The sequence below is a fragment of the Uloborus diversus genome, chromosome 4 (genome assembly GCF_026930045.1).
Source record: "Uloborus diversus isolate 005 chromosome 4, Udiv.v.3.1, whole genome shotgun sequence".
Classification (NCBI taxonomy): domain Eukaryota; kingdom Metazoa; phylum Arthropoda; class Arachnida; order Araneae; family Uloboridae; genus Uloborus; species Uloborus diversus.
In genome coordinates this window covers 164,191,049-164,218,489 of record NC_072734.1, presented here as the reverse complement: position 1 = coordinate 164,218,489, position 27,441 = coordinate 164,191,049, and positions in this window count along the sequence as shown.

The window sequence follows — 27,441 nt, the reverse complement described above, 5'->3', positions numbered from 1 at the left end:
TGGAGTTTTTGAGAGTGATATTCAAATTGACAATTTAAATGTAAAGCAGATGTAGTTGTGGTGAATAACGAAATAATGGCTTGCGATGTAATTATCGGACTAAATGTTTTGATGCATGGAATAACAATAATTGATGATAATGGTGTTACGATTCAAGCTAAACCCAAAGATGCAGAACATTATGATGTTTTATCTGTCTTGCCAATTAATGTATGTGTTGAAGACAGTTGAAATGAATATTTCCCCTGATATTCCTCTTGATTTAAGATCTAAAGTAAAGACATTGATTTCCAACTATGTGCCTCAAAAAATTAAAACCACTAATGTTGAGTTAAAAATTTTGGTAAAAAATGACGTACCTATATCTCATCATCCCGTAGGTTGGCATTCTCAGAAAAAATGATCGTCGAAGCTCAGGTTGCCGAATGGTTAAAAGAAGGTGTAGTGGAACCCAGTTCCTCTGAGTATTGCAGTCCAGTGGTTATTGTAAAAAAGAAAGATGGGACACCGCGCGTATGCATTGATTATAGAAAACTAAATAAGGTTATAGTAAAAGATAGATTTCCCCTTCCACTAATTGAAGATATTTTGGATAGACTGCAGGGCTCCAATATTTTTAGTACTATTGACCTCAAAAAACGCTTTTTTTCATGTAAATGTAAGTGAAGAGAGCAGAAGATAATACGTCATTTGTAACGCAGGAAGGACAATACCAATTTTGCCAAGTCCCTTTCGGATTATGTAACTCTCCGGCGGTCTTTACAAGATATATCAACACTATTTTTCGAGAATTAATTAATAAGGGTATTGTTTTGCCTTATATGGATGATATAATCATTTTGTCTTCCTCTCCCGAAGAAGGTATTGAACGCCTTGAACTGGTCTTAAAAACTGCAAGCGAATACGGACTTGAAGTAAATTTTAAGAAGTCCCATTTCTTGAAAAAACGTATTGATTTTTTAGGACATGTAATCGAGGGTGGAAATATTTTCCCATCTACTTTAAAAACTAAAGCAGTTCTTAATTTTCCAGAGCCGACTAATTTGAAAAAGGTTCAAAGCTTTTTAGGTTTAACAGGATATTTTAGGAAGTTTATCCCGAAATATTCCATAATAGCTAGGCCGTTAAGTGATCTCTTGAAAAAGGATCGAAAATTTAATTTTGGAGTCGAAGAAAAACATGCGTTCAACCAATTAAAAAATGTTGTTAGCTGACACACCTGTTTTGGGAATCTACAACCCTAAATTTGAGACTGAACTTCATACGGACGCTAGCCTAGAAGGGTATTCTGCAATTTTGATGCAAAAACCCCCAAATGAAAAGACTTTTCATCCAACCTATTTCATGAGTAGAAAAACGACTGATGCCGAAAAGAAATATTCTAGTTATGAACTTGAGGCCCTAGCCGTCATCGAAGGGATAAAGAAGTTCCGTGTTTACCTTTTGGGTATTCATTTCAAAATTGTAACCGATTGCGCCGCGTTTGAGAAAACGTTGTCAAAACGAGACTTATGTACCCGTGTAGCTCGTTGGGCTTTGTTACTACAAGAATTTAATTATGACATTGAACATCGTCCTGGAAGCAAGATGCCACATGTTGACGCTCTCAGCCGCTCCCCTATCGACGTGTTTTGCATTTCAGTCGATAATTTGTTGCCACAGCTGAAATCAGCTCAAGATAAAGATACTGAAATTAAAACTATTAAGGAATTACTTAAAATTTCAGATTATGAAGATTATTGTGATAGAAATGGAATATTATATAAATTTGTTGAAGGTAAAGAATTAGTGGTTGTACCAGAGAATATGCAAACAGAAATAATAAGAAATGCGCACGAGAAAAGTCACTCAGGTATCAAGTATACTGAAAAGGAAATAGAAGAATATTATTTTATCCCAAAACTAAGACAGAAAATAGAAAAAATAATAGGAAACTGTGTCCATTGTATACTTCTGAACCATAAAAAAGGGAAAAAAAGAAGGTCTTTTGCATCCATTGCATAAAGAAGCCGTCCCACTGAAAACGTATCATGTTGACCACATTGGACCCTTAGAGAGTACTAACAAAAATTACAAACACATTTTTGTTGTAGTTGACGCCTTTACTAAGTTTGTATGGATCTACCCAACAAAAACAACGACGTCTGCTGAAACCATAGCCAAATTAGAGCTTCAAAAGACTGTATTTGGAAACCCTTCACAAATAATCTCGGATAAAGGACCAAGCATTTACTTCTAGCGAATTTGCTGATTACTGCGCAAAAGAGGGCATTAATCATCATTTTATAACGACAGGATTACCAAGAGCAAATGGCCAAGTCGAACGAATTAATCAAACAATTATTGCAATTCTTTCTAAATTGTCCTTGGAAAACCCTACTCAGTGGTACAAGCACACGAATAAACTGCAACAAGCCATTAACTCAACATATCAAAGAAGCATTGATAAAACTCCATTTGAATTACTTTTTGGAACGAAGATGAAGGTTTGCAGGACTTGAAAAGCTGAAAGAAATGATTGAAGTTGAATTTCAAGCCAGTTTTGAAGCCCAAAGAGAAGATATGAGAAAACATGCAAAGGAACAAATTTGAACTTGTGGTGCCGACTCTGGTACACCCTGGTACACTTGCATAGCCATTCTTACGTTTTAGCCTTCTTATATGGAAAACTCGCCAAAAGATGACGACGTAGAGTCCGGCGACAAAACGAACAGCGCCAAGGGCGGTAAAACTTTTTGATTAGTGATTAACTTTGAGGAGACGAAAGACGTAAGACGTGGCACAAAGACGAGCAGCAAGACGGCTGCACTTCTGCATTGTAATCATTTTTGTAAATATTAGTTATGTGTAGTTTAGTTATCATTAAATGTTTAGTAGCTAAAATGATGTCATCAATGAGTAGTTTTATAAGTGAATACCAGCATTTTCATAGTTATTACCAGTAGCTCGGCATCCCACATATATATATATCAGTTGCGTCGCTACAGGGGACGGAAGGAGTGTTCCGCGTATTGTGTCACTCATCATACGGGTTGCAAGTTTTTGAAAAAAAAATCAATTTAAAAACTTTCTCCCAATATTTTAAATTATATTTGCTCTATCGAATGTAGTTGTATCACCGTTCAGTGTTCATAGTTTTTATGTGTCTTTTGATCATTAGCCAACTCAAAATTTCTGATGTAGTTTTCTGAAAATTGAATAAATATAATGTTTTCATCGTTACAGAGAACATGAAAGTCTTTTTTCTTTTTTTTTGCGTCTGTAAAGGGGGGGGGGACGGAGGTGACACCACAAATTACCGCCCAGGTTGTCACCCATGCTAGGTACGCCACTGTATAGCATATATATATATATATATATATATATATGCAATCCCGCAATATCTGCTTCATGAGAACTGTGATATCAGTTATCCGAGTATTATTCCATTTTATGTGAAAGACATCAAATTTCTTTGGCCCCAAATGAGCTTGTTGGTAATTTTAGCCTCTTTCATGGCGGGAAATAAAATAGCTCCGGCCCTATTTGTTCCCGAGAAGAAGCAGAGAAAACGGGAATTCCTCCCGACCATTCAACAACGCAACTGCTTGTAAAACGCTCCTCGGGATGCATTCCTTTTACCCCTTTTCCTCTGCTAAATCTTCGATTTCAGACGCGGAGGAGAAAAGGCGGTGCGATCGCAGCGCCCCAGGGGTGGAGGAGGAAACCGATCGAGCTTCGATTCCCGCGTAGCAGACGACTATGAAGACCGCCCGCGAAGGGGGGGTTTCCAGTCCTCCAACTCACGTGCCTACACTCATTCACTGACATTCACCACCTCATAACCCGTCCTTCATCCGCGCAATCTTCAAGTACACTTCTGACAAACAAATCTGCTGGGAAATTATTTTTAAGAACACATCAAAAAAGCATCGTCGTCTGACAACATAACTTAAAACAAAACAAAACGTGTCTCCTTGTATGCATGTCCGTAATCGTGTGTCCCGACAGTTCTTTTGTTCCATTCCTCGTGGAAAGTTTCCGTGGTTGTGCAAGTGAACTGTTTCTGTCCGAAAAAATAAGTTCTTTGATTTATCCGTTTAGTTGGTATGTGTTGATGGACCTCTGCAGGTGCACGTGGTTCAAAGGGATATCTCTCCTGTAAAATCAATGTCTTCGAGAAGAAAATCCGGGTGAGTTTTTCGTCTTTTCATACCTTCCATTTCTATAGGGGAAGCACTCTTCATTATTTTAAAACATCATTATGTTTCTTTATTGTAAATCAGTTATTTTCTATCTAATTCTTAAGTCTTAAAACGTTAAAGGAAAAAAATCCCAATTTTGGATGTTCTTGAACATTGCCTCAAATCCACATATCTTGAGATCATCAAAAATCAAAATTTAGTTAAAAAAAAAACACTGTGATGTCTCAGGCAAATCTTGAATAAAACAATGAACGAAAAAAAAGCATCTAAAACAAATTTTAAACGTCTATCTTTCTAAGAATACTTATTGTAGCATATGGTTTAAAACTTTTGACAATGAAGGACTGATAATATGGTGCTACTTTCTAAAACTGTTTAAACCACAAATGAGGCAGTGAGAAGCAAAGGGATGTAAGCGCCGAAATTGAAAATTTAGAGGTAACCTGTACAAATGGTAGGTGAACCTCTCCTCTGTCTTGGGGCAAGATATAGTACTAGTAGCCCTGGTAGTTGCTGCTGTATAGCATGATTCCGGAAAAAATTCAATGAAAGCTACCTAGATCCACAACTTAAATCGTGTTTTAGTCAAAACTTGAAAATTTACACTTACATCCCTTTGCTTCTCACTGCCGCAAATCCTCTCTCAAAAATTCTGTTTAAGTGAACTTTAGACATAAGAGAAATGTGACATACAATGAAGCTAGCTCTCCAATAGGAAAGGAAAATCTGTAAATAATTACGTAAGTAATTGTTTTGAGATGCGTTAATGATTACTGAAAAAAAAGTTGACCTAAATGATGCTCAACGTTTGAATTCATTTTTTATAATTTTAAAAGAATAAAGAAAGAAATATACTAATTTACATTGGCATGATTTTTTCCAGTTTCTCAAAAATATTGCTGATAATGCTCTGATACCGAAAATAAATCAAATTACCAATGCTCCTAAATAGAATAAATAAAAGAAAATTGTTGACATTTAACGCTATCATAACCTTTTTTTTTCGTTAATGTTTGAAGACATATTGATCCCTAGCAATATATGTCACTCCGACACGAACAAATAGTCAGGAATTGAAAAGAAAAATATCAATATTTACTTAAATTAGTTTATATATATATATATATATATATATATATATATATATATATATATATATATATATATATATATATATATATATATATATATATATATATATATATATATATATATATATATATATATATATAGGTTTTCGCATATTTATTTTTGCTATAGTATTTACGACTGAAATATACTTAACTTAAAATCTAAAAATTTGGACATCATTTAACATTCTAAAAACAAACACACATACAAGTGTTCTTATAATTTAAATTTACAAATTTAATTGATTTTTGGATGTTATTTCTTTTAACGCAAAAATATTCTAATTCTGCAAATTTCGAAAAATATTCCATTTTTTCGCAAAAAACTTTTAGTTTTTTTCCTAATATATAAAATTTACAACATGCCCTAATTTTACTTAAAGCAACTAACAAATTTAATTTAATAGTCCAACTCACGTACACTTCGACTAATTTAATCTTTCAGTTTTGATAATTGATTGATGAAAAGTTTCTTTGAAAAACTGGATTGCTTAAGGAATTGTACTATTTTTTTATTTACATACTATATTTGTACAACTTTACTATATTTACTTTTATTTGTTTTAACTTAGTCCCATTTAAACGTTGTACAATGCATCAATCTAAATATTTGTTATTATTCTCATAAAATACCGATACAGTTGAAAAGGTAAACGTACATATATGTATACGACTGTACTGCTAAAAATATAAATTTAGCCGTTTATGTTTCAATCTTCTGCTTTTCAAAAGCTAATTTTATTTAAATTACAATTATGTCATTTTTTTTTATTGTTCAAACACGATTAAAAATATGATGTAAAATCGGATAAAATACAATTAATTTGTGCACATTGATGTCTGACTTTCTATTGACTTTCCACTGTTGAAATAATGGAACGAGAAAGTTAAAATACCAACGCTTTAACATGGGAGAACCTTAATATAAGAATGAAGGTTATTGCGACATTGAGACAATCGATTTGGATGACTCACATTTAACTAAGTGTTAATCGGTTCTTCGAAGGTTAAAGAGATCGTAGTTAAAATAAATTTCTATTTCGGCCTATATAAACTACATAAAACTTCAAAAAAATTGTAAAAAATATTTTAAAGCACTATTTTTTTTAGTAAATGAAGAAAACATAAATTATGAAAAAGTGTTTTAATGGGGTCGTTTCCAAAATTTTAAAAGTATTTTTTTCTGAAAGAGCATGTTTAAAAACATAGGATCTGACCATGTTTTAAATAAATTGTTCAAGTTAATATTTAAAAAAAAAAAAACTTAAATCGGTGCACTTCCATTGTTTATGCTTCTGCCTATGACATCACAAATGATGAAATGCCATTCAGTGTTGCCATTCACAGAACAAAATATTTAATTTGCATCTTTACTCACGTGTATTGGTAACAATATGGTTGATAGCAAGCGTTGAGCTCAATTTTAATTCGCTTCTTGATTATCATAATGTGAAAACGCAGTAGAAAGATGCGCCAAAGTGCATAATTTATGATGTCATAAAAACCACGCCTTGTTTGAAAAATCGGACATTTAAAAAAAATTAATTTAAAAAATAACTGTTGGGAAAATGAAAGTATTTTTTGGGTCCATGTTATTATTTCTTTTGCCTATTCTATCAATTTCAGTGACAAAAAGTACTACTTTTGACTGAAGGAAACCCCTTTGCATATATGCTTTATTTTGCTAATGAAGCTTTAAAATATCAACAATATAAGGTCATATCTCACAAACACTTTTAAAAAGTTTTTATTAATTAAAAGTTCAAAATTGTTTGGTTGGTTAAAATTAAACGGCAATTAGGTAGAGTTTAAATGTTAACAAAAACCTTATTTTAAATAAAACATTTTGCAAGATTGTTCTGAAAGATATAAGTTTCTATAAAGGCCATAGAAAATTATTTTATGCATAATTTTTAACGTTGTAGTTTTTAATATTTATTTCAATTAACTAAGTTGTAATATGAGATAAATAAAATTTACTTAAATTTAGTTTTGCTTTTAGCACTTTCTTTTAACCGTAGAAATATATTAGCGGGACTTAAGCAACGGTTTTGTTTTTTACGCACTTACAAATTTGACAACTACAATTAAATGAAAGTAGTTTAAACATTTTACTTTTTGTTAATAATGATTATTATTTATGAACAACAAACATTTGTTGATTATTAAGTAAGAAAACGTTCAACTGTTATTTTGTCTAATCATTATTTTTTTTCAGCATTGAAGAATTACTAGTCAAATACTTGAAATGATAAGAAAGAAATGTTAAAATAAAGTTATAATTAGCAATAAAATATGAGGATAAAAATAAACTGTGATCATAAACTGTTCATCATGATAAACTAACACAACAGAAAAATCAGAATTTTCAAAGTAGAATGAGAATACCTATAAAAGCAGCAATAAAATGTTTCTATACGCATCAAATGTCACGCGTACAAGAATACGCATACGTTTAACATATGAATAAATTTTAATAACATGAATTTCTTACAAATCGGAGTGAAATTCATTAACGACAAACTTTACAATTTGTTTGGGTTATTTTTGTATAATTTTTATTACTTTTTACTTTGTATTACTGTGTAATTATTAAAGCTCGAAGTCCATGTAAAAGTTTTGGGAAAAAAATAAGTAAAAAAAAGGTGCTTGCTATCAGGCATACAGTATTATTTAACGCCTTACTTAAACATTACGTGTCTTAATTTGCTTAAAAAATAATTCTATTTTCACGTGGTGAAACTATAATAAAAATTAAATTAAATCTACAGAGGTGTGAAACTTATTGGACTCAAGAAGAGAAAAACAGGAAAAATCGAATATTCCGGTTTAAAAATAGCTTCTAGATCCTTTCTAAAAGCCTGATTATGTTTTTCAAGAACAGTCGAAGTACTATATATATTATTTAGCTGCAAAATTTCCCGGTTTTTCTTGAGTTTTCTCCTCCCTGGCAGCATAGAGTCTTATCGGATAACAGTCGCCATTATGTTCTCTTGCTGTTTCCAAACCTTTTTCTGCAGCTGCGAGAGGTATTTATGTATTTTTGGGCTAGGACCACAAAAATAATGAGGGATTTTGTTTAGCACAATGGTTTCAGGGAAAAGTTTTAATGTTTATTTTTATATTTTCCCCTTAGAACATCGATTTTGGTGAATTTTGTGGAATGGGTAGTCTGCCTAACCTCTCATCACGCAAGAAAGGGTTGGTTATGTGTATGTTAAACCAAAATACTTTTTTCACAAAAAAAAAAAATATTGCGAAAAAAATTACTATTTCCCAAAAAACTGTCAGCATCAATGTTTCTGTCAAAGAAAATATACTAGTTGTCCTAAAGAGGCTTGGAAAATGTGGCAGAAAATGCAAAAGATCTCCAAGAATGGAAAGAAAACTTATTCGGATGATCAAGGCCAACAGAAGAGCAACTAGTAAAGACCTTGCTAACAGTCTGAAGCAATACAGTGTGGAGGTGGTCCAGCAAAGACTCATCTCCAATGGGTTGCCTGCTCGAAAGCCACGCAGGATGGCCAAAATCACCCCAGAGATGGCAAAGAAAAGGATTTGGTGGTCTCTAGAACATCTCTTGAACATATTTGGTCCAATGAATCATTTTCTTTGCCATATTTTGGGTGATTTTGGCCTTCCTGCGTGACCATCGAGCAGTCAACCCATTGGCGATGAGTCTTCGCTGGACCACTTGTGGGTCCACCTCATTACCATACGTTTCAGACTGTTAGTAAGGTCTTTACCATTTGATCTTCTGTTGACCTTGACCATCCAAATAGGTTTTCTTTCCATCTTTGGAGATCTTTTGCATTTTATGCCACATTTTCCAGCCTCTTTGGGACATCTGGTATGTTTTCTTTGACAGAAACGTTGATTCTGCGGACAGTTTTTTGGAAAAGAACAGTTCTTTTTCGCAATTTATCTCCGTGAAAAGGTATTTTGGTCTGATATATACATAACTAACGTTTTCCTGCGTGTTGAGAGCTCACGCATATTGCTCATTTCACAAAATTTACCAAAATCGATGTTCGAAGGGAAAACATGAAAACGAGCACTAAAACTGCTCCCTGAAACCAGTGTGCAAAACAAAATCACTCATAAACTTGTTATTTTGGTAGCCCTAGAGCAAAAATACACGAAAAAATACTTCACACCACTCACAACTGCAGAAAAAGGTTTGGAAACAACAAGAGAACATAATGGCGGCTGTTATGAGATAAGACGCAATGCTGCTAGAGAGGGGAAACTCAAGGAAAACGGGAAATTTTGCGGCGAAATAATGTATATGGTACTTCGATTATTCTCGAAAAACATAATTAGGCTTTTAGAAAGGATCTGGAGGTTATATTTTAGCCGGAATAATCGATTTTCTTGTTTTTCGCTCCTTGAGTCTAATGAATTTCAAACCTGTGAAGTTTGACAACAAAGGTTGTGTCAATGGTAAATGTGTACTTGAATACTCTGTGCTTGGATATTTTTCGTAATTTTTTAAACTGCATTTCAAAAAAATTTTGAAATTTTTAAAGGGTTTAAAGCTACTTACATATCAATTTGGTATAGAACAGACGTAAAATGTAAATTTGTATGGGAAGCATTCTTTGAGTTATTTATATCATATTTTGTATGTAGTAAAATAAATTGTGCATACATATTTTTTTTATAAATCTGAACAGATACGCTTCTCTTATTTATAGAAAAATATATAAATGATTAGGCGTACTATTAATTCATGTGAAATGAACACCATAACAATTTAGCTTTTACAACAAATAAATTTTCTGAATTGTGCATATTGTATTTTAAGGAGCATTAAAATGTGTAAAGCTTGGTAATTTATTGGCTAAGCCATCTAAATTGATTTTAGATTGCATTTTAATTAGAAAGATTTTACGTTATATTTTTGAGTAATTTTAATGCGCAACTGAAATACTATTTTTAGAGTATTTTGAGAGAAAAAACCATATTTATTGAACTTTTTAGACATTGTTTAAACTTTTTGAATTTCTCTTAATTTCAACATGGTTATTTATATTACTTTGCATTTTAAAGTGTATACTTACACTTTAAGTTGTGCTGGTTGTTATTTCCATGCATCAAAACAGCTTGAAAACCATACATTAGTCGTTTAAAAGAAAAACAAATTTATCTTTTTTGCGAAGTCTCAAGAAACCTTGGACAACATTTTTGTAAAAGAAATCTAATTACAAACGGAACTTCAACCTTGCTGTTTGTGGAAAAATCGCTAAAATGGTCCATTTGAGCTGCAAATTAGATCATAAACAGCGGTGGAAATTCTTAGAAGACAACCAAATTGTTTCGTCTATCACCCTTTCCTAACGCACATAAATAGTAGGGGAATGTGGGGCAAAGTTAAATAGATAACTTGCTATTTATTCTCACTATTTTTTTTACAAAAGAAAAGAAAATGGAAATTTGGTTTGAAAATTACAGGCACACTATGTTTTATGATGAAACTAGCATTGAAACATTATTTTTGTTTTTTAGTAGTAAGTTAGAGTAGAAAAGAAAAAAATGGATATTTTACGCATTATTATTTTCATCAGGCAAAAAGAAGGTTAAAATATCTTTCTTATAAACTATTTCATATTTAATGATTAAAATATTTTTTGATCAAATGAATGAGTAAATAAAAGAAGTAATAAAAAAAATAAACTAAAATAAAACAATGAACAAATAAATAAATAAATGAGTTACTTAATATATGAGTGAATGAAGTAGGGAATCTTTATTATTATTACTAATAATAAAGCAGAAAGTCTCTCTGTCCGGAGGATGTCTGGATGTCTGTAGGATGTCTGTAGGATGTCTGTGACGCGCATAGCGCCTAAACCGTTCGGCCGATTTTCATGAAATTTGGCACAAAGTTAGTATGTAGCATGGGGGTGTGCACCTCGAAGCGATTTTTCGAAAATTCGATGTGGTTCTTTTTTTATTCCAATTTTAAGAAAAAAACTATCATAAATTACGAAATTATCATAACGTGGAACCGTAACATGGGCACAAGCCAATTGGCGAGATACGAAATTATCATAACGTGGAACTGTAACGTCGGTACAAGCCAATTGGCGAGAAAATTCACCATACATTATTTGTAAATATACAAGCGAACCAAAAGACCTTTAATTTTTCTATTACGGGCGAAGCCGTGCGGATGCCACTAGTTAGAAATAAAATAAGTGAATGAATGAATATAAAATTGTGAATTAAAAAGAAAATAGTAGAATGAATGAATAAAATCGTGCATTAAAAGGAAAACAAGTGAATAAATGAATAAATAAGTGAACAATTAAATGAAGGAATGTAATGAATTGATGAATGAATGCGTAAGTCAGTTTATAAATTATTGAATAACTAAACAAAATAAACTATTTTATTTTGCCCAACGTGCACTTGATTAATTGTACACTTTATTTTTTAAAAAATAGCTTAAAATTAAATAATTAAATACTGCACCAAATGCTAGTTGGTCTCACATAATATTCAAAATGATAATAACAGGAATTTTATCAATTTATAATTGCGAAAATAATTTTTGACATACAACAAAATATTACAACATGCTTATTAATGCTTAAAAATTGCTTGTATAATCATATATATATATTTTTTTTTTGACTTTAATAAATTACATGCGGTACTTTACAGCTAAAATATTACCAGATTGTTAGCGCTAAAAACAAAAGAAACATTTTACTCTTTCACTACGCCTCGCATTCCCCTGCGTAAAATGTTTGCGGAAAGTAGTAAATATTCCTAAGAGAAAAACAGTGGATGAAGCTTCGAATTATTTAAGATACTGTTTAAAAGATTTTATTAATTAACGTCAAAGAAACGGTTTACAAAACGAGATTTATAAAAAGTCCACGTTAAATGTGAACTGGTTGACCCGTGCGAAGCTTTGTGCAAAGCTCTGAGAAAAGAAGTTTAAGCAGCTGTTGATGACAGAAACCTCTAGGAGACATCTTGCTTTCCGACAATCCCTCGAAAAGTTTTTTGCGTATAGTAATATATAAGGTATTAAATTGTTTATAGTAAAATCATGCATAACATGTAATGTTTTGCAGAAAATCTACAGTTTTGAAGGTTCTAAGACTCTTTAAATATATAAAAAATCGAATGCAGCAAAATATATCTTAAACAGTCGTTCGCATCTCTTAGATATACTGGCTCTATTAAACTTTCTTTTTAAACTTTAAAAGTACCTCATTTTTATCCAAAATGACAAGATCTTAGTAGACTCACGAAGTTCAGCTGTGGGATATACCAAAAACTTATGGAATAATGTATCTAAGAGATATGTTCGAATACATATACTTATACACATATACAAATTCCCATATATACATACATGTACGCATACATACATAAACGTGCATGCATAAGCATATAGATATATATGTTATCAAAAAAATAAAAATAGTTTCTTATTTTCAGTTTACTGATCGAAACCACAGATTTGATTGATGTAGCTCTCTGGTAAGCATTTGTGTCAGAAAATAAACGGAAACTCTACCTGATGAAGCGATTTGCCCATGAAAGCATTTTTCATTCCAACTGCTGTAACTCTCAATTTCATTTTCATCTATCTTGTGCTAGTAACATTTGAAATACCTCAGTATATCGTCTACTGAGTTATGAGAGTACTATATTTCAAATAGGATACAATAAAACAAAGTAAAAGACTTTTTTTTCCTCTGAGAAAACCTTACTGTATTTGTTGAAAATGTTTCATTTCGTACTTTTTTCATGGATATATAGATAAAGATATATATTTTTTTTAAACTAAAAGTTCGGTAATTCGTTAATGGTCACACAATTCATACATTTTTAGAAAGATAAAAAAATTTAAGTTCAATACTATATGCTTTAAATTTTTTTTTTTTTTTTGAGCAATCTTGATTGCTTATTGCTTTTATTTGACTGTTCGGACGCTATCATTTTATTTTCCCACGAGTACCATCTGCAGCACCACTGTCCCGGCCCCTCCCGATGCTGCTCCTCTAGCGAAAACCGTCTCCAGGTTGCGTCCATATCCTACACACACGCGCATACATACACGCACGTACACACACACACAAACACGTACACAAAAATACATACACCTACACACACATACACAAACACAAACTCAAACACATACACGCATGCATACAGACGCCTACACATACACACACGCCTACACACAACTACCCACACACTCATGCTTACACACAGACACAAACACATATGCCTACACATATACACATCCCCCCCACACACAAACGCTCATACACACAACTACCCACACACTCATACCAGCACGCAGACACAAACACATATGCCTACACACATACGCATTCCCCCCCCCCACACACACAAACACTCATACACACAACTACCCACACACTCATACCTGCACGCAGACACAAACACACATGCCTACACACATACACATACCCCCTACACACAAACACACATACCCCCCACACACACATAAACACACGCGCCTACATACACACACACACTCGTCATTGCGAAAAACATAATTTGAATTCAAGATGTCAAAATTCAAATTTTTTTTTCTTTTTATTTTCATTTTATTTCTTGGTTTCTTACTTGTCAGTTGATTCAAGACACTTAAAAAACGATTCTCTCATTTTCAAGGATTCATTGGGTGTAAGACATGTTTCGTCATTCACGACGATTCTTTTCTCTCTGTGGAAGGAACCAATGTTTAAATCTTACGAAATGTTCGTCAATTTGACGAAGCGTTTTACTCAGAGCGTCTTTAATGCAGCCATTTCATTAAATACGAGAAAATTTTGAGAGATTTTAACATGCTTTTCATAATGCTTTGTTGTTTTCCTTACACATTCTAATGTTTTTTTTTTTTTTTTTTTTTTTTTTTTTTTTTTTTTTTTTTGTATTAAGTGCAATCTGCCTTTTTCTAAATGTAACAATTGATCCGTTAAAATTTTCCCTAGCATGAAATTTATCTCTAATTTTATAATTTAGCGGTTTCACTTGGGCAGTGAGATTTGTTATTATGAGATTTTGGGAAATTTATTGCTTAGCGGTATTTTCTTGAAAGGAGTCCTTTAATAAGTTTTGACGCTGAGTTGTCTTTTGTGTTGCATAATTTGTTCGTTTGCTATTTATACTATTTAAGGCGATAAGGGGCTTTCAGATGAGTAAAAATTGGTCAAACAAACATTTTTTCATTCATTATATTTCTAAAAACTCCACCTTTAGCTGAAACGTTTAAATAAAAAAAGAATTGAATCGGTGGAAAATTGGCAAAGTTATGACACTTTTTGTGGGATCCACACCCTTTTTTTTTCACTAAAAATGCATATAAATTGACTGAGTAAAAAAAGCATATAATATTTAAATTTTTAGTACTATTACCGTTTCAAATGAATCATAAGACCTTGTGGTGAATTTATATTAAATATTAAATTGTTTATTCAATAATGAAATTTGCAATAGTAAAACAGAAAATGTTGATTTCCTCAAAACCTAATTTTCGACATAATTGCAAAATTCAAACTGCTCCTTGCAAACAAATTATTATTTAAAAATTGCTGAAATTTTTGTGCCAAGTATTTAAGTGGCTTGTTAACATTTTGCTGTGAAAGATTTTTCTGTTTAATTAGATTGTGGAGTATATTTGCTATATTTTATTGAAATATGAACACATTTTATCAAAAACATCTAGTTTTTGCTTTTTTTCTCATTATTTATCTTTACCACAAAATTTTGAAAAAGTAATTCCAACATCCTAATTTCAGTTGTTTTACGTATCATATTTAGCTAGTATTGTATAAATTTGATGAATTTTCGTTTGCAAGTAGTAATATGACAAAAGCGTTATAAAATTTAAATTTAAGTTAAAAAAATAAATTTTATAATAATTCAATGAAATTTTATATTTGAGTTGGTATTAGCATCATGAAACTATGTTGAAAATTTCAAAGAAATTCATTGAAAAATACTTTAAAAAAATTGAAACCCCCGTATCGCTTTAAGCTGTCTACTATTCGCTCTCGTTGCTTTTACTGGATATCTTTACACCCAAACATTCATCTTTTTGAATTGAAAAACTGGTTTCTTGAAACTCTAAAACATGTGTTTGCAGTTTCCTGCAAAATTATGTACTATAACATTGTTTTATTTTTATTTTCTTTAACCTACTTTAATTTCTTACATTGTAACTCCTAATTTTTTAGTTTCACTGAAAAATGTCTTCTCCCTAAATACGTGTCATTCATGAAAAGAACATCTCTGCTTCTTATCCACATATAAAATGTCCTATTATGGTTTTATTCCTTTAAAATAAAACCCATGCTTGCCTGAAGAAGAATAAAAAAGCTCCTCAATAAAATATTCAACGCTGTCATCTTGAGGAATACTTTGCCCAAACGTTGAGTGACAAGCTCCACAAATTGGTTTCTAATCGACGCTGTTCCCTTTATAAAATTCCAAGCTATCATTTCTACTCTTTCATTTGAATTAGTAATATCGATCAAAAGATGATGACGTCATGCACAATGAATATTTTTAGAATCAAAAGTCAATATATTTTGAATAAACAAATGTTTTCGCATTTAATAAAATCATCGATTCTTCTCGCTCTAAACGTTTGACGATAAATTTTCGTACTGTGGTTCGTATCTTTGCTTTGCCTCTTGTTGAAATTAATCCTAATCATTTTTATTTTATTAAAATGAATTTAAATCAGCAGAAAATATCTTTTTTATTGCATTTCTTTTTAACAATTACTAATTCTTTTAATATAAATTAAATTTCTTAAGCTTCTAGTTTTTTGTCAACTCTATCTAGTTATACAATCAGCATGTGATCTATTATATTCAAACCGACTTTTCATCCAAGAAATGACATTGCCTGTATGTATGTTTGTCTTCTTGAAAACGATAGCGATTTGAGGTTCTTACCAGGCATTGAAAGATTCGAATTGCTTTGGGTATTGAACCTTGTTAAATGCCTGGTATTTTGTGCTTTAGAAGGTGACAAGTAAATAATATCTAAATAAGATAATAGTTTAAAAACTAAATAAACACGATCGTTTAGCAAAATGAACTAAAAGATATAGAAAGTGCTACTTAAAAAAAAATTCGGGACATAATTTTCAGAACTACCGTATAATAAAAGTAATATAACAGAGCTGTTAAATAAGCTAAACTGTATTTGGTGTCAAGTACTACTTTGAAACAATGATAATAATTGATTTTAGTCTCGGGTTAGAGAAAGACACAATTTCTGAATTTAAAAAAAATATATTTATATAGTTTGTTTTACGTTTAATGAACTTTTTTTTCTACTCATGAATGGGCTTGAGAGAAGCATACGACCCACGGGCCTTAGTTTGTCGACCCTTATTTATATGCATTTCCTATTTGCATTTTTTCATTCCTCAGTCTTGCGCTAGGATAGTAACGAGAAAGTACGAAAAAAAATTCTTGATTGAAAATTTCTTTTGAATTTGTCTCGTTTGTGTCCTGTTTTCATAAAATAAGTGAAAGAAAAAATTATTAAATTAGAACGAGGCTGCAAGATGTCGCGAAACTTAGAAACAAGACATCCAGAAATGCTTAAAGAACTTCTCAACTTCCTTACCTTTTGGTTATTTTTGTTGTTTTCATTGCATTTTATAATACTTACTTGAAATCTTGAGGAAAAAATAATAATAATAATAACAATAACGCTGAAGTCTGAAGTCCCCAGTCGTTGATTACTTCTGTACGGTTGGTTGGAAAATTTTAATTAAAAAAAAGAAAAACTTTTCAACAATAATCATGAGTAAATAAAAAAGGACAATTTCTTTTAGATTCAAAATTAAAATCTTTCATGAAACAAATAAAAAATAAAATTTGGAATCTTCTCATTAATATCCAGATTCCTTATCTCCAGCCGCTGTAAAATGCATTATGTTGTTATGAGCTCTCTTGAAACAATAAGCAATGGTTCTACACTGATTACTTCCCTCTCCTCACAAAAAAAAAAAAAAAAAAAAAAAAATCACTGCGAACAAATTCACACAAAGAGAGCAAAAACGTTTTCTTTTTCTTCGCTTTCTAAAATTTCATCAATACAGATCTTTTTCTTTTGCTTTGCTCACAGTATTCTTCAAGTAGTGTAATTAGTAATGTTACTCTGAAACAAAAAAAAAAAAAAAAATTAAAAAGAAGACGAAAACAGATCAGTGTGGTTTTATGTTTTCAAGGAAAACAATAACAGATGAAAGAAAATACTTGGAAAAAAAAACAAACGATCTTTAAGTTAGAATTGGACAATACATTTCTACCTCAGTTATTTGTTTGCTTGTTATTCTCTTTTTTTTTGTGGGGGGGGAGGGGGATTTCTTATGTACTTAGAAAAGATCCTTTCAAGAAAAATTTTAGCTTATGACCGTGTAATCGGTCGTAATTTAAAAGTTTTTTTTTTAAATCGGAACAAGACGTGAAAAACGTATCATTTTTACTTTATCTGTTAGGTTGATTTAAGTAATCTTCGGTTGGTAAAAGAGAAAAAAATGCTTCGTCATGAGTTATCACTTTACTGTTTTCAAAATTAAAACAAAAATAATTATATTACCGATGATAATAATAATAACGATGATAATAATAGCGATGATAATAAAGATGATAATGATGATGGTAATAATAATAATGATAGTAATAACGATAGTAGAAGTAGTAGTTAATGAATGCAAATTTTCTTTTCAAAGAGAACGAGAGGTATTTAATCATTCAATAAACCAACTATTAATTTTGAGTATGATGTGATTTTTGTAAATTGTCAAATCAAATTTTTTAAGAGATCCTTTTTTAATATTTTTTTTGTAAAATTGTAAAATTTTAAACACAAAGTTTCTGGGGTTTTTATTCTATTTTTTTCGTTTGTTGCACGCTTTTATATATCTCTGTGTACTCACATTTAGTGGAAATACTGTCCGACATTTTAACGCGAAACCGTACTCGAATTTGCGCATGCGTCAGACCTCTTCTGATTATATCAAAACAGGGGTGACGGCAAGAAGGATATAACGAGCAAGCAAAAACTGAATGCATCGGGAAGTGCGCTTCTTTAAATCATCACCCCTTTTTCAATTGGAGCCGTTCGCAGCTTTCGCGGAGTTCGAGAACAGACAGTACGTTAAAATTTTTGCTTAAACATTTTCGCTAATTGATGATATACTAATTCTGTTCTGTATGCATCTGCAGTGTTAATGATAAAAATAGCAAATAATGCTTAGGTGTGCAGTTCAATTAAGTTATCTTAGAGCTTGTACTATCGAAGTTAGTGTTTTCATGTGGAATATTGAATACAAACAGAATTTAAGCAAACAGAGCATTAGAGTGTAAGTGTTATAAATTTCTAAATACATAATTTCTTGCTAAAATTTAAAATTTTTCCGCAAGTGGAATTAAGTCTCATGGGCTTAAAATAAAATAAAAACAAATGGTTTTCCCCTCAAAATTTCCCGACAATTTATATCTCTATCTAGTCTTCACTCTAACTTATTGTAAGAAGCGAGGGAAACTCTTGACAGTCAATAACTTTCTTATAAAGAAACAAATTCTTGCTTCAGCTTTTGTGCAGCTATAGGAAGACGTTAAATATACTCGTAGTCACAAAGTCCTCCAAGTGAAACGATACTTCTGGGGGTTCTGGACCAGGGATTTCTCGGTTTCTGGTCTGATTCAAAAAATCACAGTCTGTCTTCATCTGTCTTCAGGTTCCCGTCCAACTGGTTAAGCCACAAATAGTAGTAGGTACGGGGGGACTCTGGAGTGAAAGTGTAGCTACAGGAAGCGGCGTAAATGCTGAAATGAGACAACTTTTTTATATAAAAATAGCTGTACCCGACGCGTGTTGCTACGCCAACAAAAAAAATACATCATTATACTGATTTTCATGACAATCGGTTGAACGGGGCAGAAGTTGCTACTCTGCAGTGCCACCTGGTGGCGAGTGGCTTCAATGAGCATATTATGCACCTTCTCCGTGGAAAAATACATATATATATAGCAATTTTCATAATAATCGGTCCAGGTATCAAGTGAAGCCGTGACTATACTCACATTTCGGACTCACGCAGTTTGCAAGATCAATCTATAGCTAAAAATATCAAATAGAAAAAGTTTTAAATCAACCCGTTGCATGAAAAGCAATAAAACAATAAAGAAAGAATTTATTTGTTCAAACTCAAGAAAAATGGCAACAGCTAACTTTTTATCAAGGAGATCTTTCACGCGAATTAATTTCTGCAGCCGATAATTTTATTCGTATTTATCCAATGGATTGTGACTTAAATTGGAATAAAAAAGGAACTATCGATCGGATTTTTTTCGAACTGGTCTATAAACATTCCCAGTACCAAAAATAACAAACGGTGAAAGTTTCAGCCAAATCTGCCGGGTAGTTTTTGAGTTCATGGATGACATACAGACAAACATTCATTTATATATATATAGATGTCGAATTAGTACCAATTGAAGAAATACTCATTCCTACAGTAAAGACGTTTAGGAGAGTTTTGTGACATGTAATGAGGCTGTGATGGCCTGGTCGGGAAGGCGAAGGACTCGTAACTGGAGGGCTGTGGGTTCAATACCACACTTTGGAAGATCCTCTGTGTTTGCTAATGGTGACGGATGTACGTTGAAATATCGTGGGATAAATTCTTTCAGGAGGCTAAGCGCCACTTTCTTCCTATGTCTAATATGATGAAGTAGCGTGTTTTTCTTTTGGTTTCTTAATTGCTCCTTATCAATCCACAATCAAGATGAAAACACTTGCACCAAGATGCAAACTTTATTATAGAAGACTTAGGATGAAAGCGGAGTTTAGACTCAAAAGGGCGAACGTGTCACAACTTAAACTACGATATAGCTCTTCACTCGGTTCCATCCAAACAGTTAAGCCACGTTTTGCGTTAGGTACGAAATATCTTCACATAAATAAATATGATGATAAATATATGCAATTCCAACGGGAATTTAGTGTAATGGGCGTTATAATTTCCCAATGCTTCAAGGAAAAAAATCTAGGAACTGCAAGGTTATAATTCATCAGAAATATATTTTTTCAAGCGCTCGCAGTTTCAAATTAGCATTTCAAGATAGAGCTTTTGTTTTAAAAGTTAAATAAGAACAAAACAGTTTCTTACTCTACCTTAGTTCGTTTTTGATACAAAGTGCCTTCTTGAATACGTTTTCCAAGCAGCTATACACAAACAGAATCACATTAAACATCGCCTCTTGTCACGAAATATTCCCTCCTCACGCTAAACGTGTTATTTCCTCGAGTTTCAAACTTGCTGTTTGCATTAAATTCCAAATGTGTTTTCATCATTCGAATATTAACTTTGAATACGAAGAGCTTTTCAAAAGCGACAGAGTGGTTGTTGTGGATAACACATTTGGATGCATTTAATAAAATGTTAAAAAATAGGTTTTCTTCCTTCACTTAAAAAAAAAAAAAAAAATCCTCTTCATTTGAGAACATTTTTTTCTCTCCGAAAGAATGCGTTGTATATTACTTTCATACAAAATTTTCAATTGTTTTAAACAAAGTCGTTGAGGATATTATTATTGACCACCCGCCTTGCCATTAGCTTGTAGGTAAGGCGTTGAACCCACAACAGGAGTGTGGCGGGCTCGATGCCAATAGGTCGAAAATCCTTCGTGTACGCGATGGTGAGTGGTGCAAGTAAAATACGTCATGATCACAAAGCCGTTTAAATTCCCATGCGAAAATAATACTTCCTGCGGTGCTGGATCAGTGGTTGCTCGGCTCCTGGTTTAGATTTAAAATGACATTTTTTAAAACATTCAAAAAGTCTATCTGTAGAGGAAAATTTTAAAACCACCAACTATCTATCAGTTGATATATTCGTTTTATTAATTGCATGCCGTTTCAAAAAATGATACAAGATTATATTTCGGCAATTCTATTCCTCGAACAAATAGTTAAACTTTTGTTCAACGTTTTATTCTCAAATGGTTTGAATAATTTTTAATAGTAAAAACTGAGATTATGTTATACATATATGCTTGTTTATTACCTTTTTTTTGGAGTTTTAGAAATGAAGCACTTATAAAATATAAAAGCAAGTCCATATCGGTAGATTGTATATCTACCCCTCCCATCCTCTTCCAAGAAAAAAAGGCTGATACCATCAGTACAAGATTATAACTACGCAGTTACTTTTTTAAAAATTGTAAAATTTCGTTCTTCATCTTGTTATCACATGTCTTAAACGATTTTTAATAATCAAAACTGGGATTATATAAGTTTGCTCTTTATCTCCTTCGTTAAAGATTATTTAGGATGATTTTGAAAAAATGTAATTAAGTAATTTAAAGTAAATTGATCAAGTTCATATCAGTTGGTCTTATCGCTTTGTTCATTGCATATCGTTCCGAAAAAAGGTTCATACCATTAATGAAAGATTAAAGGGCGTAAGTCAATTTAAGATAAATGTTGACTTAAGTCCTTTTAACAAAAAGTGATTCATCCACAATTGCAATTTCCTTAAAAGCACTGTTAAAAAAAATGTATTCAAAAATGAAACTCTGAATGTATTCATTTTTTTTTTTTTGAATACAATTGATTCAAAAATGAGTAAATGTGGCATCAAATACAAACATACGAGAAATACGAGTCATGAAATGAGTACATGTGTTTCTCAAAATTGAACCTTATTGATTCGGAGCTATATTGAGTAATGAAAGTATTCAAAAATGAGTAAATTTTCATTATTTTTGAGTACTCATTTTTAACAGTGAGAAAACCCCTTATATCGTAACTACATGTGCTATTTTCAGAAATTTGCAGATTCAGTCCACAACTCAAAATGTTCATAAAAACTTTTTTTTTATTTTACTTAAAATATTAAAAGCAACTATAACTAAAACTTTAGTAAATAATATTAACTGAATTAAAATTAATTATATTAATTCAAGATTTAAAGATTCAAGAGATAAAGTTCAAAACAAAACTAACTGATCTAAAAGCAAGCACAAGAACTCAGAAAAAACAAAAAGACAAATTGAACAGACGAGCAATATATACACTGTTAAAAATGGGTATTCAAAAATAATGAAAATTTACTCATTTTTGAATACTTTCATTACTCAATATAGCTTCGAATCAATAAGGTTCAATTTTGAGAAACACATGTACTCATTTCATGACTCGTATTTCTCGTATGTTTGTATTTGATGCCACATTTACTCATTTTTGAATCAATTGTATTCAAAAAAAAAAAAGAATACATTCAGAGTTTCATTTTTGAATACATTTTTTTTAACAGTGTATGATTCCAACTGCGCCACCTACAGTTAAAATTAAAGTTACATTAGAGCTTAAACACCTTTTAAACTTTCAGCCAGTGTCTTGTTATTGTATACTTAGAGGATCCTTCTTTTTGGTGTCTGCGTCGTCATTTTATGGATAGCATTAATTTGAATAAAAAAATATACAGTACTTCAAAAACACCTCATGCAAATATAATCTTTACAATTTAAATAACTATTTACAATTCAGATCGTTTACTCGGTGGACAGTATTTGTTCGACTAATTTTTTTTCTTTTTAGTCTTCAATATATTATAGATCAAAAAGAAGTGAAGGAAAAAGTTCAAGCAAAAGTCCGATATCAAGCTCGATCAATGGATGATCAGTTGCGATAGTTATCACATAGCTTAAATAATTTTAAATCGTCAAATCTGAGATTATATAAACTTGTTTTTTTATCTCTGGTAAAGTTAAAAACAAAGTAATTCAATATATGTAACCTAATCCTTTTTCCGAACTTTCAAGTTCGGCATCACTCTATTTTAATCGAAGTTCCACGTTTCGGAGGCATTGCATCACTCCATGCAACTAAAACAAGAGAAAGAGCTTTGGCATCTGGAAACTGTCAAACTCTTCCGTTGATCTTGTTTGAGGCGAAAAGTGTTTCTTTTGACGCCAATCTCACATTTACTTTCCCACCAGTAGAAAGAAACACATTCTACGCTAAAAATATTTGCTTTTTACTTTTGTGTTTAACTGAAAATGAATCTAATATGACAAAGTAAACTTGTTCGTTTCGTTTACTTTTCCAGAAGTATCAACAGAGTAAAAATACGCCTCTCTTTTTGAACTTCCCTCTTTTCAGACATAATTTCTGCTACTCACTTCCTATTACGTAAGTTAAGTTTTTACAAAGCAGTTGAATTCCAGCTTAGTTATTTAATTTCAAATTCCGAACAAGCACAAATACGTTATTAAAGACAAAACTAATTTAAAAGTAAGAAGAAAAAAAAGTATTACACCTGTTTAAATATGCAAGAAAAACTTGCATTTTTAAACACAATTTTGAGCCAAATAAAGAATAGCCGGAAAAATAGTGAATGATCTTTTTAGTAGCTGGTCCTTGGTAAATGATGAAACTAGCGTATCTATTCTGCTCAAACTGAGAAAGATTTCCCAGAACCACGTCATCCATCTCCAATGCATCCTATCACATGTAAATATTCGTGGTAACGAGGTCAAAGATAGACAGGCTAAAGAGGGCAGCGACACAATTTTGAGCAACATAAACTATATTTTCTAATTAAGTTTGATTTGAAAGAACAGTGAATGATCTTCTTAGTCGCTGGTCATTGGTAAATGATGAATAGCACATCTGTTCTCCTGAAACTGAGAAAGATTTTCCAGAACCATGTCATCCATCTCCAATGCATCCTATCACATGTAAATATTCGTGGTAACGAGGTCAAAGATAGACAGTCTAAAGAGGGCAGCGACACAATTTTGAGCAACATAAACTATATTTTCTAATTAAGTTTGATTTGAAAGAACAGTGAATGATCTTCTTAGTCGCTGGTCCTTGGTAAATGATGAATAGCACATCTGTTCTCCTGAAACTGAGAAAGATTTCCCAAAACCATGTCATCCATCTAAAATAGATCCCATCACATGTACATATTCGGAGTAATGAGATCGCAGGTAGAATGGCTCAAGAGGGCAGTGACACAAATTTGAGCAAAATAAACTATATTTTGTAATTAAGATAAGTCAGAATCGAAATAATAGTGAATGATCTTCTCAGCAGCTGGCTCGTGGCAAATGAAAAAACAATGAAATCTATTCTGCTTAAACTGAGGAAGATTTCCCAGAACCAAATCATTCATCTCAAATGGATCCCATCGCATGAAAACATTCGTGGTAACGTTGTCACAGATAGACTGGCTAAAGAGGGCAGTTGAAGACGAAACGTTCACTGTCTCTTACACATCAAGAACTATACTCAAATGAAATATCCAGCCTTAACTTGATCTGGCGTATTCCAAGCGTTCAAAAATGGTACACCGGGACATCTTCTGGTGCTTTGCTAGAAACCAAATGTGATCGTGGTACTCATTCTGCTCTTTCTAGGCTTTCAAAGACCTTTAATTGTCTTACCCTCGAACGTTTCATGAAAACCCATTGTACTGTACAAGAAATTCTGTGATCATCCATCTTCACCAGAGAACATTTTGGGTTGCATTGGACTTTCCAAGGTAGACTTATCCTTCAATCCGTGCATTAAAATCAACTTTTTATCGGTCAACAATCTGCTGGATCTAATCTGAAATATGTCAGATCTCTTCTAGAGAATAAGCTACAGCTACAACATGTAGCAGTTTGCCTTTTTTTTTTTTGATGGAATAAAAGCAAATAAATACAGAAAGAAATAAAGCAAAGAGAGAAAAAAATGATTATCTGAAACGATAAATGATTGTTTAAAGCAAATACATAGGAAAAAGGTATTACTAAAAATAACAGGACTAATAACGGAAATACATTTTCAAAACGATAGCTTATGAGTTCCAATGGCAGAAGAATTCTCATATGAAACAAATCAAAAATAAATTAAAATCAATAGTTCGGAACCCGATTAAACAAAGAAAAGAAGTAAAACCAAGGAAATACTTGTTTCAGTAAGACTTGTTAAGTCTAAGACAGGGTAAAAAATATGAGTTTTGCAAGGGACAAATATATGAGTTTTATTTATTTATTTATTTTTTTACTTAGAAGAAAAAATTTTAAATTAAAAATAAATACCAAATGATTTATTTCTAAAAAAATGTGTATAAAAAAATTGAAGTGGAACTTTTTTTCTTTTTTACATTCGGAATTGTTGCTTCATCCGCACTATTTTCTCTCAAGCCACGCTCTTGGTCTTTCAGCGGATGACAAGAATATTGAGAGCAGAATAGTACACTTTAAGGAGGAAATAAATTATAAAAAACGAGAACATTGAAGAATACTCGAAATACGGTTTTTAATTGTTGCGAAAACAAATGAAATATAATATTAATTATGAAGTAAATTTTGTTAATAAAATAACTAATTTCAAGGCTAATTTTAAGTAATGTGGATTTCGCGTTTAAACTAATGACTGGACTTGAATCGAAGAAATATTCATTATAAAATTCATTAATCCACAAATACATGCCTGCTTAAGTTCAGCCTTGATATTTGTTAAGTTTATGAACAAAACTAACTTTAAAACTACTACAATTTTTCTTTTTTTTGGCAAAAATCAAAAAGAGGAAGTATTTTTATTTTCTAATTACTCTTATGCTTTATTGTTTTCGGCAACAATTAAAACACAACTACGTCGCACAGTGGTTCAAGGGCGGAAAAAATAGCCATTTTTAAGTTTTAAGATAAAAAATATTTCATACCGTAATTACTTAGCCCTTGAGTTGTAGTAACTTACTCCATAAAAGTTTTTTGAGAAAAAAAATTCGTTTTTACAAAAAAAAATGCCGAGCTTGTTGAACAATTATGTTTTTACTTTTTTCGGACGTACGCCTTATACTTCAGTTTTAATTCATTCGTTCAATAAGGAGGACTAAAATTTAATAAAAGTAATTTCTGATTGGTTTTTCACACTTATAGGATGCATATTACATCGTAGTTAAAAATTAAAAATTCATTAAAATTGAAAACTACCTGAAATAAAAAAACATTATTTTCTTAAAAATATAATGAAAAGTATTGTGGAATATACTTTTATCGGCGACTTCCGGTGGGCTAAAATTTACATATATCAATAGTTTAATCATTCCTGTAAATAAACAACAACATTTTAGCTGCGACCACCTGCGACTGCAGTAGTGGGAGATGTTTTTGCTTGATTTTCGCTATTTACGAAAACCAATATAGTAAGTTAGAAAATAACTCCTAACGGTATGTCGGGGGTAAATTGTTTTTTTATCAAAGAAATTGGTCATCCAATTTGACATGCTCCAGCCTAACGTATGTCACAGTTTCACTACTTTGCAGGAGAGTCTAAAAACGTTTGTTTACTGTTTTCGAAAGTTGGGGCTTTTGAAAAATTCATCAATAAATATAGAGGATTTTTTAAAAACAGATTTACGTTGTTGTGGCTTAATGCGGAGCATTATTCTACATGCAATGCAGAAGTAACCTGAAAATAACAATTTTCGGAACCGTTTGGCTATAAAGAAGATACATATGAGAAAGAATTTTTTAAAATTCATACAGAATTTTATGTAAAAAGTTAAATAACCATTCTGTTCAAAAAACAATGAAATTAGAAAATCATTAAACGTTTGAAATTTCTGATTTCTTTTTCGAAATCATTCTAGTATAAAGCTGTTCTCAGTTTGTCAACATTGCCAGAAAATATTGTTCGAGGGTATCAATTGCAATAAATAAACCTTGCATGTGGCATACGACTGATTTAATTTATTATTTTTACTAAAAACAGAAACGAATTTGAACTACAGAGAAACCCCGATTTCACGTTTCTCAGAGGCCTAAATCAAACATAAAATACATAAAATATGGGAAAACGTAAAATACGGGAAATGCAGAAAAAGGAAAAATCAGATAAGGAAACAAAAATAGTAATAAAGGTTGCTACGATGACGCTTATAAAGTGTAAAAATGCGATATTTTACGAAAAGAACATTATTGTACACACCAATTTAGATCATTCTAACACATTAAGTAACGAATCCGGGCGTTTAGGTTGAAAATAGTCAGTAATAATGAGTCATTGAATCCAAAGTAAATACAGCATCTTCCAGGATT